Here is an 18,675-nt window from a genome sequence, read left to right as displayed (position 1 = left end):
TGATTTGCGCAGGTTGCAAGACACAAAAATTGTGAAAATGAGGCTTCTTCTATGTCACCAATTTTTGTTTTTTATTTTCAGGAAAACAACCACCACAAACAACCTTGTTTCTTCTGTTAACCGAAGTTTTATCGCCCGAAATTACCCGGCCTACATCAAGGTCACAACTGTATTTCACAGCTAAGTGAATCTTCCACTCAAAATTTATTGAAGCTTCAAGAGTTTGAAGGTTGGTAGAACACCCCAAAAACTTGCAGTGTGAGCAAAAATTGTTGAAATTAACACTGTTAGGGTTATAATTTCTCTTCTCAATTTTCCATATGTTTTATGGCCACCATGTAGAGTTTTTATGTTGTTTTTCTTTCTTTCTTTTTTTTTTTTATACTGAGTGGTAATGATGGATGCATCTGGCATTGTTAATGAGTTCTATATATGTCTGGTGCTGAACATGATGAAAGATAATCCTGAGACATTATATTTTCCATCGATGTGACACCCAGCTTCTTATTATAGATCACAGTTTCCATTTATCGAACTGTCATGTTTAAACTAATTCATTCATTAATTCAACAAACTTTTATTGGGCAAAATAATATATGCCAGATACTGTGCTAGGCATTGGAAACATAAATAAATTTGAGTCATAAACATCCCCTTAATTAAAAGAGCACAGAGTCTAGGAGGAGAAACACTAGTGTCAAAAGTTTTATTCATTATTAAAAAAAATTTTTCCCCGTAGAGTCTAAGGCTATATTCTCTGCTGTGTGGCATGTATGCTATAAGTTATGGTATAAACTTTAATTCCACTGACATTTTATGTGTTTACTTTAAAAGTTTAAGGCTTTATTTTTTTTCCCCCAAAGGCAGGAAGAGAGATTCATCACTAGGAAATTGAAATGTTTTTAATTTATACAGGTATGAGTCTGATTCTAAAACAGAGTCTGCTAAAATGGAAACTCCATAAGTGTAGACTTTCTCTGGGGGGTGGGGTAGGGGGTGGGGGGAGGGTGTCTATTTGTCCACAGGTGCTTAAAATACATTGCCTGACTTATAACAGATGTGCAATAAATACTTGTTGAATGAAGGAACTCACTGTGTGCTATTGGCCTAGTTATTTAACCTCGCAGGACAGAGAATGCCACTGTGTTCTTGCTCTCCACCTGGGCTACTGGATGATGTCAGAGGACATGATACAGCCTTACAGGCTGATGATGCCTCTAGGCATTCATGGTGTGTGGTCTCCCCTGTGCCGTGGGCAGTACCCATCAGCCCGTCTGCTTCCCTAGTCCAGTAGTCTCAACTGCTGTCCATGCCCCAACCCTTCTGCACTCCTGTGGCAGCACACTTTTCTCCCATCCTTTTTTTTTTTTTTTTTAAAGATTTTATTTATTTGACAGAGAGAGACACAGTGAGAGAGGGAACACAAGCAGGGGGAGAGGGAGAGGGAGAAGCAGGCTTCCTGCCGAGCAGAGAGCCTGATGTGGGGCTCGATCCCAGGACCCTGGGACCATGACCTGAGCTGAAGGCAGATGCTTAACGACTGAGCCACCCAGGCGCCCCACTCTTTTCCCATCCTTCATCTGCATTTGGTGGGAAGCAAGTCTTGTCTCCCATGGAAGGGCATCCTTCCTCCTGTGTGCTCTGGCCCATACCTCCTGCCACCATGGCTGGGGATGCACTCCATGATCCCCTCCTCTGTTAGAAGCTGGCTCCTTCCAATAGCATTTAAACATCTTAAAATCCGCTTCCTTTGTTAAACAAATGAGGGAAAAGGAGGGAAAGTGGGAACCCAGCCTCCAGAAACTTCTCATTCCCCTTTAGCTAATTCTTTATCCTCTTCCCTGCATGACCACACTGGAAAAACTGTCTTCATTCCCTGGCCCCTCTTTCTGACCTCATGCTTCTGAACTCACTTCAATCTGGCCTCCCCTTCATTTTCCCCTGAAAGGCCCTCAGCTAGGTCACCCGCAGTCTCTGGTGGTTAGGGATAATCAATGTGTTTCTGTCCTCGGTCTACCTGACCTCTCTGCTCCTCTCTCCTGACTTGGAAATGTCCACCTCCCCATAGCTCCAGCTCTTCCCCTTATTTGTAAATCACCAGCTGGTTCAATTTAGTTGGCTTTGCTGACTGTTCTTCCAATATCCACCCCTTGTATATAGAGCGTCCTTGGGCTTCTGCCCCAGGTCTTCTGACTTCCTCACCCTGCATGCCTTGTATGCAATCTTGCCCACATTCATGGCTTCATTTTATCACTTATTTCTGTATCCCCAAATTCTCTTGTGAGTTTCAGGCCAGTGTAGCAAACATTTCAGAGGCAACCTCCCCTCAAAAGACCTGTGGTCCCCTAGAATAAACATGTAAGCTTACTAAGACCTATTTCCTCAAATGTCTGGGGTCCTTTGGACCTCAGATTATCTTAGAATAATTTGAAGATCAATTGGCAAAATCCTAAGAGAAGTTTCCTAGAACATGGTGTCTCTTAACTCTTAAAGAGAGTTAAGTAACATCTTGGCCCAAGCACAATTTAGAAAAAGGTGTTTGTGCAAAGGTTTTAGAAGACACATTTCCAGAAAATCTGCTTAATTTCATTTCTTTCACGAACCAACTCAATAACCATATGGAGGAGACATGTCAATAAATAGTGCTCCAAAATTTCATTTATGGCTACAGAGTACATCCTTGTGAACATTATAATTTATTTAGCTAATCTCCATGTTAAAAAATGTGTGTCATTTCCAGAAGCTTAAGTTAAAAAAAAAAATTCCAGCACTGACATCTTTGCTTCTCTTGGACAACTCTTTTCTTGGAATGTGCTCCTAGCAGTGTGAGAGTTTTGCCACAGAGCACATATGGTTCTTAAGGCCCCGTGTATGTCACCAAGGTGTCCTCAGAGACATTGTGGCCATGCACGTTCATGTCACCAGTGCAGAAGAGGGAGAGGGCCTGCTCCCCCACAACCATGTTAACACAGGGGGTTATCACTCTATCTGTTGAAACAGTTCAGTTTGTCATCCACTTGTTTGGGGGAGCCATTCCAACTTCCCAGAGCTCCTCACAATGACAGCTGTTCATCACTAATCATGGTATTTTAAGTGTGCTGTGATTACTGCTGAGTATGACACACCATTCTTGTTCTAAATCCAATTTTCCAGGGTGCCTGGGTGGCTCAGATGGTTGAACATCTGCCTTCGGCTCAGGTCATGATCCCAGGGTCCTGGGATCGAGTCCTGCATCGGGCTCCCTGCTCCTTGGGAGCCTGCTTCTCCCTCTGCCTCTCTCTCTCTCTGTCTCTCATGAATAAATAAAATCTTTAAAAAAAATAATAAATCCAATTTCCCTTAAAAAAAAAAAAGACATGATGACAAAAATGGGTGTTGGCAGCACCATCAAACTGGGTTATCATGCAAGGGCTGAGCTCTCTACAACCATTCATGTTCTTTTTTTCCCCATCCTTTACCTTCTGACATGGACTTTTTCACCCAAAGCACGGCATTCAAGTTAAACAGTCAACTCTAAAAGCCAGAATTAGAGAAAACTTACTCTCTAAGTACTTAAAATGAGTATCTACTGTGTAATTCAAATAACTTGAAAAATTAGCTGGGATGAGACATCCAGAAAGAAACTTCAGATAGAAAACAATTAGCCTTGCTCCTCCAGCAGGTGAAAGAATATTGTGGTTTCAATTTTTCTTTTGATTCTATTTAATTCCCTTTCATGGGCAATTATCCTATTAAATTGGCTCTTTTGTTTTGGCATAAGTAACTAAACCCTTAGAGCTCAAGATTGCCTCCTTCAAGAGCAAAATTTAGCTCTGTGCATTTTTTCCCCCAGGATTTCGCAGGCTGCAGAGCTCTAGTAGAAGTGTGTGCACTCCAGGCTTTTCTTGGGACCAGACTCCCAGAGACCTTGGGGAGCAAACTCTGAGGCTTTATGCCAAGAGACTATTTATTGAGCACTTACTACATGACTAAGACTGAGGACTTAGAGAATCATTCCTTATCCAAAAAAACAAAAAACCAAACCAAACCAAAACAAAACGAAACAAAAACAAAAACAAAAACTGAAACAAAAAAACATAGTTGGGGTAATATATTTAATAGTGTACAGAGAAAAGCTCAATGGTCTTTGGAATCAGATCTGGGTTCAATAAAGGACAATTGCCATTGTCATCATAGCTGAATAATTTGTTATTTTGGAGAACATTACTAAGGGGTTGGGTGCTGCTGTTACTGTATTTATGGTAGACAGATCTTTCTAGGGTGTCTGGCATGCACACACATATAGGAGATATTCAGCTGGGCCAAGTAGCCTTGAGGGTTTCAGGAATCAGGGCACTGGAGCTGGACCTCAAGTAGCAACTGGAATGATATCCTTGGGGGTAAGCACCTGGCCAGAGCTAGAAAGGAGGTCTTAACCCATTTAGGGAAACCAGGTGTCAGGGAAACCAACTCTACTCTGGAGTTAGATTGCTGATGGGAAGAGAATGGGATTCTTTCAAATCAGTGTAAATTTGTGTCAGTGGGAGTTAAGAATTTCACGGTTGGGCCTCAGAGATCTATGAATCTGTATATAGCAACACAAAAAGCAATTTTTCTGGGGAAAGAGTTGACTACTTTATGATATTCTCACAGGAGTTCATTGCCCCCAACAAGTGAAACCAAATGCTTGAACTAGAGGATATTCTTCATGCATTAAAATAGAAACTGGCACAGAGTCAGATTCAATGAGATATTTTGAAATTTCACACTGCATGGAGGGAGCTGGTAAGATTTTACAGGCCACAAACAAGAAGAGGGAATTTAAGGAACTGCTAAAAGGCACTCAGAACCATTTAGGAGGGACAGCTACTTGACCTAATTACTAAAAGAGTGCCTCTGTGACTCTCAAAGCATTTGCCGCTGCCCATCTCATTGGATACATCACCTTAAACACTCAGAACATAATTGCAATTAAATGAACGAAAGGCTATGTGGGTGATGACAGAACATAATTAATAGGATGTTGGAATGGAAAAGAGGCTTTTAAAAGTTAAAATGTGCAGCCTATTGTCAGCTGCCTCCTTCCCATTTCCGCCAACCAGCATCACTCAAATCCTATTGATTCCTACTTTCCTATTTTACTTATTTTGCAAATAGGTCACTATAGATTAAAGACTGTGACCTAAGTGAGGAGTTGCCCCAGAGAAGCAGACCGAAATAAGCAAACACAGATATTCCACAGGAGGAAAGAAACAGATATATTAATTCAAACAAAATCTTTAAAAAAAAAAAAGTAATGTTCTGAGGTCATTTAATGTGGAAAGAGAGATTCCTGTGCAATTCAGAATATTTTCAGGACATAATTATAGAACTATGATGTAAAATTCTTGGAATCTGTCTCTTTAAAAATAAGGGCATTGGCTATTCTGAACGTTTGGATATTTTGGGTAGACTAATGCATGTCTCTTAACCTCTCCAAGTCTACTATTTTCTTCATGGCTAATTTCAAATATATAAAGTGATATCATGTGGACAGGGGACAGAAATTTTCTGTTTTGCTTAAGAATTAAGAGAGGATAAGAGTTATCAGAAAGCAGATTTTAGTGGATGAAACTAGAAGTTATTATGCTAAGTGAAATAAGTCAATCAGTTATCAAATGATTTCAAATTCAAGTTATCAAATGATATCAAATCAATTATCATATGATTTCACTCATATGTGGAATTTAAGAAACAAAACATAGGAGCACAGGGGAAGGGAGGGAAAAATAGAACAAGAGGAAATCAGAGAGGGAGACAAACCATAAGAGACTCTTAATCATAGGAAACAAACTGAGGGTTGCTGGAGGGGAGGGGGTAGGGGGATGGGGTAACTGGGAGGTGGGCATTAAGGAGGGCACATGATGTAATGAGCGGTGGGGGTTATATGCAACTGATGAATCACTGAACTCTACCTCTGAAACTAATAATACACTATATGTTAATTAATAAAATTTGAATAAAAAATAAACCAAAGAGAAAAAAAGAAAGCAGATTTTATTTGAATATAAGAAAGTAGTTTTTACTAATTGGCACTAACTTGCTGAAAAACAAGCTAGTTTCTAAAGTAGTGAGCTCATAGTTTGCAAAGGTGTTCAAACGAGGCATGACAACTCATCAGGGATGTTGTAAAAGTGATTTTTGCATTGCATTTGAATTTAAAGTAGCAAAACAGATCCAGATTCTGTGATTGAAGAGGTTTGTTCAAACAAGTACAAGAGAATTTCCTTACCAAGCCCCTGTAAAATTCCATGTTTGACTTTAATACCCACGCACTCTTTCTGCTGGGTGATTCTTGTCTGCTGAGAAGGCTGGTAGGAGGAAGGAGTGGGTTTGAAGGTCATCAACAGGATGGCCACTTCATAATGAAGAGCTCAATGACACAGTGGCTTCTACTTCTGCACCTTGCCCTGGTCAATCTTCAGGGTCCAGTAGAGATGGGATGGGATGGAACATGTAAGTGGAGATCCCAGATTCTACCTGATAAGAAAAACAAATAAAATGACAATGACTCATGGTTTAGAGTTTACCAGGAACTCTAAAAGGGAGTGATGAAGAACCACAAAACACCTCCCACCATGGTTAGAATGGAAGATTGGAGCTTGGGCTGACAGGAGCCCACCAATCTGGAATGCATCAGCCTCTGAAAGCCTGAGAGTTGGTGGAATGGATACACCAGGATGGTGGCTCTGACAGTGCAGAAAGGGAGGGCTCTCTGCTGGTAAAAACTTCTGACCCTGTAGCAGAAGTGTAGCAACTTTTCAGGAGATCCACTTGTCCTGCCCCTAAACCACACCATATTAGAGACTCATAAAAAATTCTATCTCTTCCTTTTTAATCTCTGTATTCCTAGATCGACTCCCTTGTTCCCATTATTCAGAATAATACTGAATGCATCCATCAGGCTGTGATGTTTGCCATTCTTGGAATAGTCCATGCACGCTTGATCATCCAACAACTTCATACATAATCTTCCAGTGAATGGGTGAGAGCACAGATTAACCTATAATTACAAGGCAGTGTGAGAAGTTATCATCTCAGAAAGGAAGCTGACCTTGGGAGTGCATAATCCTGATAGTTCTGGCTGTGGTGGTGATAGTGGAATGGAAATAGAGCTCCAGGCAAAAGGGAAGATTATGTATGAAGTATTCATCACTGTATCTATAGTGCCTGGAATATGCCTGCCACATAGTAATTGCTAAGTAAATAATTCTGAATAAATGAACAAGGGAGAGAGCAAAGTTCCTTTTTGAAAGGTGCATGGTGTTCTTTCCTCCTGACTGCCGGTGCTAACTTCCTGTCTTGTGCAGATGGCATCCTCTGAGAAAGGAGATGCAGAGAAAGCCATTTCCCCTACTGGTGGCCTGGAAAGCTCTGGCTCAAGCCTGGCATCAGAAACATGAACTTCCGGGGCGCCTGGGTGGCTCAGTCGTTAAGCGTCTGCCTTTGGCTCAGGTCATGGTCCCAGGGTCCTGGGATCGAGCCCCACATCGGGCTCCCTGCTCAGTGGGGAGTCTGCTTCTCCCTCTCCCACTCCCCCTGCTTGTGTTCCCTCTCTCGCTGTGTCTCTTTCTGTCAAATAAATAAATAAAATCTTAAAAAAAAAAAAAAGAAACATGAACTTCCTTTCACCTTTTCCTCCAGGCAATGGTGTCAGCAGATGGGGAGCAGAAATAAGGCAATGAGCTTTTAAAAGCACAAGATTTATTAACTTCACTAATGTTAACAGTCATCAGCTCAAGAAACCACAGACGGGAACTTCCCTAGAAGTGCTTTTATTTTTTTTTATTTATTTTTTATTGTTATGTTAATCACCATACATTACATCATTAGTTTTTGATGTAGTGATCCATGATTCACTGTTTGCATATAACACGCAGTGCTCTATGGAGAACGTGCCCTCTTTAATACCCATCACCAGGCTAACCTATCCTCCCACGGCCCTCCTCTCTAGAACACTCAGTTTGTTTCTCAGAGTCCATCGTCCCTCATGGTTTGTCTCCCCCTCCGATTTCCCCCCCTTCATTCTTCCCCTCCTGCTATATTCTTCTTCTTCTTCTTCTTTTTTTTAAACATATAATGTATTATTTGCTACAGAGGTACAAATCTAAGATTCAACAGGCTTGCACAATTCACGGTGTTCACCATAGCACATACACTTCCCAATGTCTATCACCCAGCCACCCCATCCCTCCCACCCCCCACCACTCCAGCAACCCTCAGTTTGTTTCCTGAGATTAAGAATTCCTCACATCAGTGAGATCAATGATACATGTCTTTCTCTGATTGACTTATTTCACTCAGCATAATACCCTCCAGTTCCAACCACGTCATTGCAAATGGCAAGATTTCATTCTATTTGATGGCTGCATAATATTCCATTGTATATATACACCACCTCTTCTTTATCCATTCATCTGTCGATGGACATCTTGGCTCTTTCCACAGTTTGGCTATTGTGGACATTGCTGCTATAAACATCGGGGTGCACATACCCCTTCAGATCTCTACATTTGTATCTTTGGGGTAAATACCCAGTAGTGCAATTGCTGGGTTGTATGGTAGCTCTATTTTCAACTTCTTGAAGAATCTCTATACTGTTTTCCAGACTGGCTGCACCAGCTTGCATTCCCACCAACAGTGTAGGAGGGTTCCCCTTTCTCCACATCCCCACCAACATCTGTCATTTCCTGACTTGTTAATTTTAGCCATTCTGACTGGTGTGAGATGATATCTTATTGAGGTTTTGATTTGGATTTCCCTGATGCCGAGTGATGTTGAGCACTTTTTCATGTGTCTGTTGGCCATTTGGATGTCTTCTTTGGAAAAATGTCTGTTCCTGTCTTCTGCCCCATTTCTTGATTGGATCATTTGTTCTTTGGGTGTTGAGTTTGATAAGTTCTTATAGATTTTGGATACCAGCCCTTTATCTGATATGTCATTTGCAAATATCTTCTCCCATTCTGTCAGTTGTCTTTTGGTTTTGTTGACTGTTTCTTTTGCTGTGCAAAAGCTCCTAATCTTGATGAAGTCCCAATAGTTCATTTTTGCCCTTGCTTCCCTTGCCTTTGGCGATGTTTCTAGGAAGAAGTTGCTGCGGCTGAGGTCGAAGAGGTTGCTGCCTGTGTTCTCCTTTAGGATTTTGATGGACTCCTGTCTCACATTGAGGTCTTTCAACCATTTGGAGTCTATTTTTGTGTGTGGTGTAAGGAAATGGTCCAGTTTCATTCTTCTGCATGTGGCTGTCCAATTTTCCCAACACCATTTGTTGAAGAGACTGTCTTTTTTCCCCTGGACATTCTTTCCTGCTTTGTCGAAGATTAGTTGACCATAGAGTTGAGGGTCCATTTCTGGGCTCTCTATTCTGTTCCATTCATTTATGTGTCTGTTTTTGTGCCAGTACCATACTGTCTTGATGATGACAGCTTTGTAATAGAGCTTGAAGTCCAGAATTGTGATGCCGCCAGCTTTGCTATTCTTTTTCAACATTCCTCTGGCTATTTGAGGTCTTTTCTGGTTTCATACAAATTTTAAGATTATTTGTTCCATTTCTTTGAAAAAAGTGGTTGGTATTTTGATAGGGATTGCATTGAATGTGTAGATTGTCCTAGGTAGCATTGACATCTTCACAATATTTGTTCTTCCAATCCATGAGCATGGAACGTTTTTCCATCTCTTTGTGTCTTCCTCGATTTCTTTCATGAGTATTTTATAGTTTTCTGAGTACAGATTCTTTGCCTTTTTGGTTAGATTTATTCCTAGGTATCTTATGGTTTTGGGTGCAATTGTAAATGGGATCGACTCCTTAATTTCTCTTTCTTCTGTCTTGTTGTTGGTGTATAGGAATGCCACTTATTTCTGTGCCTTGATTTTATCTCCTGCCACTTTACTGAATTCCTGTATGAGTTCTAGCAGTTTTGGGGTGGAGTCTTTTAGGTTTCCCACATAAAGTTTCATATCATCTACAAAGAGTGAGAGTTTGACTTCTTTGCTGATTTGCATGCCTTTTATTTCTTTTCGTTGTCTGATTGCTGTGGCTAGGACTTCTAATACTATGTTGAATACCAGTGGTGATAGTGGACATCCCTGCTGTGTTCCTGAACTTAGGGGGAAAGCTCTCAGTTTTTCCCCATTGAGACTGATATTCGCTGTGGGTTTTTCATAGATGGCTTTTATGATATTGAGGTATGTACCCTCTATCCCTATACTCTGAAGAGTTTTGATCAAGAAAGGATGCTGTACATTGTCAAATGCTTTTTCTGCATCTATTGAGAGGATCATATGGTTCTTGTTCTTTCTTTTTTTTTTTTTTTTAACCATTAGGTCTTTTTTTTTTTTTTTTTTAAAGATTTATTTATTTGACAGAGAGAGATAGCGAGAGAAGGAACACAAGCAGGGGGAGTGGGAGAGGGAGAAGCAGGCTTCCCGCAACACAGGGAGCCCGATGTGGGGCTCGATCCCAGGACCCTGGGATCATGACCTGAGCCGAAGGCAGACGCTTAATGACTGAGCCACCCAGGCGCCCCTCTTTCTTTTATTAATGTATTGCATCACATTGATTGATTTGCGGATGTTGACCCAACCTTGCAGCCCAGGGATAAATCCCACTTGGTCATGGTGAATAATCCTTTTAATATACTGTTGGATCCTATTGGCTAGTATTTTGGTGAGAATTTTTGCATCCTTGTTCATCAAGGATATTGGTCTATAATTCTCCTTTTTGATGGGGTCTTTGTCTGGTTTGGGGATCAAGGTAATGGTGGCCTCATAAAATGAGTCTGGAAGTTTTCCTTCCATTTCTATTTTTTGGAAGAGTTTCAGAATAGGTATTAATTCTTCTTTAAATGTTTGGTAGAATTCCCCTGGGAAGCCATCTGGCCCCGGGCTTTTGTTTGTTGGGAGATTTTTGATGACTGCTTCAATTTCCTTAGTGGTTATAGGTCTGTTCAGGTTTTCTATTTCTTCCTGGTTCAATTTTGGTAGTTGATACATCTCTAGGAATGCATCCATTTCGTCCAGGTTATCTAATTTGCTGCCATAGAGTTGCTCATAATGTGTTCCTATAATTGTTTGTATTTCATTGATGTTGGTTGTGATCTCTCCTCTTTCATTCATGATTTATTTATTTGGGTCATTTCTCTTTTCTTTTTGATAAGTTTGGCCAGGGGTTTATCAATCTTGTTAATTCTTTCAAAGAACCAGCTCCTAGTTTTGTTGATCTGTTCTACTATTCTTTTGGTTTCTATTTCATTGATTTCTGCTCTGATCTTTATTATTTTTCCTCTCCTGCTGGGTTTAGGCTTTATTTGCTGTTCTTTCTCCAGCACCTTTAGGTGTAGGGTTAGGTTGTGTATTTGAGACCTTTCTTGTTTCTTGAGAAAGGCTTGTATTGCTATATACTTTCGTCTTAGGACTGCCTTTGCTGCATCCCAAAGATTTTGAAGAGTTGTTTTCATTTTCTTTTGTTTCCATGAATTTTTTTAATTCCTCTTTAATTTCCTGGTTGACCCATTCATTCTTTAGTAGGATGCTCTTTAGCCTTCATGTATTTGAGTTCTTTCCAACCTTCCTCTTGTGATTGAGTTCTAGTTTCAAAGCATTGTGGTCTAAAAATACTCAGGGAATGACCTCAGTGTTTTGGTACCAGTTGAGACCTGATTTGTGACCTAGGATGTGATCTATTCTGGAGAATGATCTATGGGCACTAGAGAAGAATATGTATTCCGTTGCTTTGGGATGGAATGTTCTGAATATATCTGTGAAGCCCATTTGGTCCAGTGTCATTTAAAGTCTTTATTTCCTTGTTGATCTTTTGCTTAGATGATCATCCATTTCAGTGAGTGGTCCCCCACTATTATTGTATTGTTGTCGATGTGTTTCTTTGCTTTTGTTATTAATTGGCTTATATAATTGGCTGCTCCCATGTTAGGGGCATAGATATTTACAATTATTAGATCTTCTTGTTGGATAGACCCTTTAAGTAGGATATAGTGTCCTTCCTCATCTCTTATTATAGTCTTTGGTTTAAAATCTAATTTGTCTGATATAAGGATTGCCACCCCAGCTTTCTTTTGGTGTCCATTAGCATGCTAAATCATTTTCCACCCGCTCACTTTCAATCTGGGGGTGTCTTTGGGTCTAAAATGAGTCTCTTGCAGACAGCATATCGATGGGTCTTGTTTTTTTTATCCAATCTGATAGCCTGTGTCTTTTGTTTGGGGCATTTAACCCATTTACATTCAGGGTAACTATTGAAAGATATGAATTTAGTGCCATTGTATTCCCTGTAAGGTGACTGTTACTGTGTATTGTCTGTGTTCCTTTCTGGTCTATGTTGCTTTTAGGCTCTCTCTTTGCTTAGAGGACCCCTTTCAATATTTCTTGTAGGGCTAGTTTCATGTTTGCAAATTCCTTTAGTTTTTGTTTGTCCTGGAAGCTTTTTATCTCTCCTTCTATTTTCAATGACAGCCTAGCTGGGTATAGTATTCTTGGCTGCATATTTTTCCCATTTAGTGCTCTGAATATATCATGCCAGTCCTTTCTGGCCTGCAAGGTCTCTATGGATAGGTCTGTTGCCAATCTAATGTTTCTACCATTGTAGGTTACAGATCTCTTCTCCCGAGCTGCCTTCAGGATTTTCTCTTTGCCTCTGAGACTCGTAAGTTTTACTATTAGATGTCTGGGTGTTGACCTATTTTTATGGATTTTGAGCGGGGTTCTCTGTGCCTCCTGGATTTTGATGCCTGTTTCATTCCCCAAATTAGGGAAGTTCTCTGCTATCATTTGCTCCAATATACCTTCTGCCCCTCTCTCTCTTTCTTCTTCTTCTGGGATCCCAATTATTCTAATATTGTTTTGTCTTATGGTATCTCTTATCTCTCGAATTCTGCCCTCATGATCCAGTAGTTGTTTATCTCTCTTTTTCTCAGCTTCTTTATTTTCCATCATTTGGTCTTCTATATCACTAATTCTTTCTTCCATTTATCCTAGCAGTTAGAGCCTCCATTTTTGATTGCATCTCATTAATTCTTTCTTCCATTTATCCTAGCAGTTAGAGCCTCCATTTTTGATTGCATCTCATTAATAGCCTTTTTGATTTCTACTTGCTTAGATTTTAGTTCCTTTATTTATCCAGAGAGGGTTTCTCTAATAACTTCCTTCCTTTTTTCAAGCCCAGCTAGTATCTTTAAATCGTCATTCTGAACTCTAGTTCCGACATCGTACTAATGTCCATATTGATTAGGTCCCTGGCAGTCAGTACTGCCTCTTGTTCCTTTTGTTGAGGTGATTTTTTCTGTCTTGTCATTTTGTCCAGAGGAGAATAGATTAATGAGAGAACCAAATGCTAACAGGGTAACAACGTCCCCAGAAAATATACTCTAAACAAAGCAGAAAAGACCTGAAACCGGGGGAAAAGAAAGGGAAAGAAAGAAAAAAGAAAGAGAAAAAAAAAAAAAAGAAAAAGAAAAGATAAAAACAAACCAAAACAGAACAAAACAAAACAAAACAAAAAAACAGAATATGATCAGATATTATCAGGCTGGTGCATAGATCAGTGCCACACACAGATTTTGGGTGTATTTTGGTCTCTTAGAAGAAAGTGCCTGCCAAAATTTTAAAGAAAAACTTATATATGTACAAAAATAATGGTTAATACAATGAAGGGCTGGAATATGACTGTAAAGATGCAAATTATAAAAGATTTTATAAAAGGAATTGGTAAGATAAGAAGTTGTTTGAAAAGAGAAAGAAGGGGATTAAAAAAAAAGAAAAAAAAAAGGGAGAGAATGTGATCAGGCAGGAGACTAGAACAAAGCCATACACTAGAGATTTAGGGTATATTTTGATCTGTTAGAAAAAACTGTATCTCAAAATTTTAAAGAGAGAACAACTTATATATATATATGCCAAAAATAAGGATAACTACTATGAAGGGATAGAATATGAATCTGAAAATGAAAAATAAAAATGTTTTTTAAAAAAGGGATTGATAAGATGTTGGTTGAAAAAGGGAAAAAGAAAAATTATAAAAAAAAAAGACAGTTAAAAAAAAATTAACTTTGAAAGACTAAGGAATCATGGTAAAAAAGCCATGAATTCTATGTGCAGTATTCCCCTAGCACTGGAGTTCTGCCATTGTCATTGATCAGTGAACTTGGTCTTGGCTGGCTGTTCTTGCTTATCTTCTGGGGGAGGGGCCTGTTGCCGTGGTTCCCAAATGTCTTTGCCAGAGGCAGAATTGCCCGCCCTTGCCAGTCCAGGCTAAGTAATCTGCTCAGGTTTGCTCTCGGGAGATTTTGTTCCCTGCAAGCTTTTGGAATAGCTTTGGAGGATGAGAGTGAAAATGGCGGCCTCCCAATCTCCACCCCAGAGGAGCCGAGAACTCATGGCCCTGCTCCTCAGTGAGCCTCCAGAGAAAAGCAGTCAATCACTCCCGTCTCCCCGGTCCCCGGCTGCACTCCGTGCTTACCCAGCCTGTGACCGAGCGTTTCTATCTCTGGCACCCGATCCCGTGTGGAGTCTCCAAACCCAGCAGATCCCTGCGGTGCGCTCTCATGCTGCTCCTCCCGGGGGAGGCAGGGGAGCCTCCCTGGATCTGCCGCTTGTTGGGTCCCTGCTGGAGGAGCAGGGGCCCAACTGTGCTGCGGATCACAGTTCATGGCAACCCTGTGCTGAAAGCCCATGCCTCGGCTCCGTCTCTGCAGCTGGCTTCCTCACTCCAATACCTGGGAGCTCTGCCGCACTCAGGCATCCCTGGTCTTTCTGTGACCCCGAGGGTCCTGAAACCACACTGTCCCAGCGAGGGTTCCACCCCCTGCTTAGCCACTGGAGAGACGGTCCCTCAGCGGAGCCGACTTCTAAAAGTTCCAATTTTGTGCTCCGCGGCTCTATCACTTGCCAGAAGCAGCCAACGGAGGCCCCTCCCCCGCCATCTAGCCTCCCGAATATCACCTCGGATTCACTTCTCCGCACGTCCTACCTTCCAGAAAGTGGTCGCTTTTCTGTTCAGAGAGTTGTTGCTATTCTTTTCTTTGATCTCCTGTTGAGTTCATAGGTGTTCAGAATGGTTTGGTCCCTATCCAGCTGAATTCCTGGGACCAGACAAAATTTAGGTCTCCTAACTCCTCCGCCATCTTGCTCCACCCCTCCTTCCCAGAAGTTCTTAAACATACTTGGACTTATATGTTTCCAAAATAAAAATTAAATCAAATCAAAAAAGCCCTTCCCCTTCCATTGCTACCTGTTTTCACTCTACAAAGGTTCCTGCTTAAATTAGATGTGTACAGGTGCCTCATTGCATCGCCAGATCATACTGGAGAAGTGGAGACTTGAACATCTTATGCTACTTTCATTTGGCACTTGCAAAGTTTTTCCTTTCTAACTGGTTTTGTCCCCAAATTTTCCAAGGCTATCATTTTTATGTAATTAAAATTCTACCTAGATCTAGATTTCACTTTGTATTCTATCATATAGACAGCCATAGGTGTTAAACTGAGTCATCTAATGTATTCTTTCCCACATGTCTTGGGCTCTATTTCTTTCTTTTTGTGTGAGCAAGGCAAATTGGCTAGGTCAACGTTTTTCTGAAGTACAAATTGAATTTGGTCATTCTGATACATTTGTCGATTTTACTTCTATTCATTTTACTCCCCAAAGTTTCACAAATGCTAGTGCATGATGCAGTTTTCACCAGACCATGAAAAACGAGAATACAGACAAATATGTGTGTGCATGCGTCTATGTGTTGTAGGTGCTGTAAATTTGCCAATGGTCTTTTCTTTATTGGAGATGACCTTTGTTACTTTTCAAATTGTGGTCCTAAATTGTCTTGTCTTTTATGTAATGCAATTATGGTTTTTGTAGATGGGAGTAGTTTTTAAAAATATCTTTACTCAGAAAAAAACCCCAAATCTGGCAATTTTGTCTCAGGCTTTTGTTATTTTGTTTATTAAAATTCTATTGATTGAGAAATCCCAAACTGGAAAGCTCTGACTAATAATATCACTGTTTAATTCCAAGAACTATAGAACCACTAAATCACAGAGCTGAGGGAGTACTATCCATCATCTGCGATCACACCACCAACGGAGAGGAAATTGAGGTCCAGTGCGAGGGAGCCCCATGCTCAGAGGTAGCCAGTAAGAAAAAAGAATCTTGTTTGTTTGTTTGTCTGTTGGTCTGCTTTTTATTGATATGTAGTTGACATACAATGATATGTTTCAGGGGTACAACATAGTGACTCAGCATTTATATACATCACCAAGTGATGGCCATGATAAGTGTACCTACTGTTTTTCCCTGACAGAAGGGTTACCTTGGCAGGGGAATGTAGCAGAGTCTTCCTGTCTTGTTTCTTCACGTTTAGAACTGCATTTTTCAGAAATCTCCCAGGGTTCATATTCAATATTTCTAGGTTGAGAAAAATTGCAAGTATCTGGCAAAGAGGCACCTCTTTCCTTGGAACTGAATGCATAATTGAGGATTTTAACTCTTGCACATTATTCAGTCTTAATCTTCAGTGAACTTAGTAAAATATTGTTTTGATCGGGATAGGTTTGCATATTTTTCTATGACTTCCCAGCCATAATTAGATTCCTTGGGCACCGCAGGAGTTCTAATTGCAAGGGCAGAGCAATTTCCAACTCAGCCACTCATGTTGTCCATGTTGAAAGACTTTAAGGAGCAAAAAATTAAAAAAAAAAAAAAGAGTTCTTTCATTTCTGGGTGAATTTCAAAAGCTGACATAATGTCATTACTTTTCCTCCCATAATTTCCAGAAGGAAAGTTTTTTATCATTCCCCTCTTAAAGGTTTCAGGAATAACATATTATAGATAAATTTAATAGAACTGCCAGAGACCCTAAAGAAGGGGATTGGATTTCTGAAGAAAAGGGAAGATGGCACTTGTCCATAAATCAGGATAATGTCATGTATTTTCTTGTCTCAGGGTTTGACTGGACTTAAGGGTTTGCTTCAAGGCATGGTCCACTGAGAGGTTTTTTCATGGAATCTTAATACTTAAATTTAATCATCTCAACCATGCAGACGGTTGATTAAAGATAACAGCCTGGCAGTTTCATTCCCTAGGATCTGCTATGGTTTTGCCATTGCCTACTTGGTTTTCTCAAGCAGGCACTTTGTTTTTCTGCCCCTCTGTACTTTGATGTGTTGGAAGTAAGGATTGAAAATACTGGCCTAACTCACAGGATTCTGTGTTGATAAAATGAAGTTAGATATGGGAACATACTACATAAATGAAAACCCTACCAGGGGGTGCCTAGCTGGCTCAGTCAGTAGAGCATGGACTCTTGATCCCAGAGTTGTAGGTTTGAGCCCCACACTGGGTGTAGAGATTACCTAAAACCCCACCTGAATGCAAGGTGGTAAAATTATAGTAATAAGAAAAAGCTTTTCCAGAGCTCACTACATGCCAAGTAATTAAATGCTTCATGCATTCTAACTCCTTTATTCCCCACAATAGCCCAGTGGATTGGGGACTGTGAGTGTCCCAAGTTTATAAATGAGGATGTTGAGAATAGAGAGGAAAGTCGCTTGCCCAAAATTACACAGCTGGTCAGTGGAGTTTGGTTTTGAACCGGAGCAGTCTGGACCCAGATCCATCATCTTCGCTGGTATGTTATATGGCTCCCAATGCAGACATTGGTGACTGAAGGGATGCCTGAATGGGAATGGCACTTTAGACTAATGAGGAAGAACATTTGTGTTGCCGTGGGTTGAAGTGTGTCCTGTTAGAAGTTATATGTTGAAGTCCTAACTGCCAATACCTTGGAATGTAACCTAATTTTGAAAGAGGGCCATTGCAGAAGTAAATGGTTATGATGAGGTCATCATGAAGTGGTGTGGGCTCCTAATCCGATAGGACTGGTGTTTTTACAAAAAGGGGAAATTTGGAAATAGACGTACACACAAGTGCGCGCATACACATACACACACACACACACAGAACACCATATGAAGACTGGAGTTTAGCTGCCACAAGCCAAGGAACCACCAGAGGCTAGAACACATCCCTCCCTAGAGCCTGCAGAGGGCTCGTGGCCCTGCAGACACCACACTCTCAGACTGGCCTCCAGAATTGCTAAACAATACTCAGCTTGTGTTACTTTGGTATGGTCACCCTAGAAAACTCATTCATGCATATGTGTATATGGCTTATGAGAATCAACTTTGTGATTTATTTACTCATCCTTTGAAAATCCATGGTGGGGGGGACATTTGTAGTGCGTGTGTGGGTCTGAGTGCTGTTCAGGCCAAAGTGAGTGGTCAGAAGCCATCAACTTCCACTGACAGTGACTCTGTGCTCTCCTCAGCCCATTTGTGAAAGCAAAACCGAGTGCTATCCATAAAGTCACAATGAGGACACTCAGCATTAATTTAGGGAAAGCTAAGAGGACACCAACTTTTGGTTCTGTTCTTAATCACAGAAAAAAAATATATACTTTTCCCTTGACTTCTTAGTTTTCCTCCTACATTCGAGGACATTACTTCTCAGTGACCTCTGCAGCCACCTTATCTGGGCTCATCTCTGTAATGTTGGAGTTTCTCAGGCTTAGTTCCAGGACAGGTAAATTCTCATTGTATGTACTTTCTGGTGACTGTCCTCTCCTATGGTTTAAATGACCTCTTATGATGCCAC

General features: G+C 40.6%; 1 long non-coding RNA gene across 2 annotated transcripts in view; it reads left to right on the top strand.

Moving 5' to 3' along the window:
* The window catches only part of LOC118548251 (uncharacterized), a 67,418-nt gene that overhangs the window by 41,131 nt on the left and 7,612 nt on the right, over positions 1-18,675 (top strand). For both annotated transcript variants that reach the window (XR_013447468.1, XR_013447467.1), the window contains one exon: positions 82-229. This is a non-coding gene — a long non-coding RNA (uncharacterized LOC118548251). The remainder of the gene's footprint in view (positions 1-81; positions 230-18,675) is intronic.

Source organism: Halichoerus grypus, chromosome 5 (genome assembly GCF_964656455.1).
Source record: "Halichoerus grypus chromosome 5, mHalGry1.hap1.1, whole genome shotgun sequence".
In the NCBI taxonomy this organism is placed as follows: domain Eukaryota; kingdom Metazoa; phylum Chordata; class Mammalia; order Carnivora; family Phocidae; genus Halichoerus; species Halichoerus grypus.
Note: the sequence above shows the minus strand (reverse complement) of the source record. Positions and strands in the feature narration are given on the sequence as shown.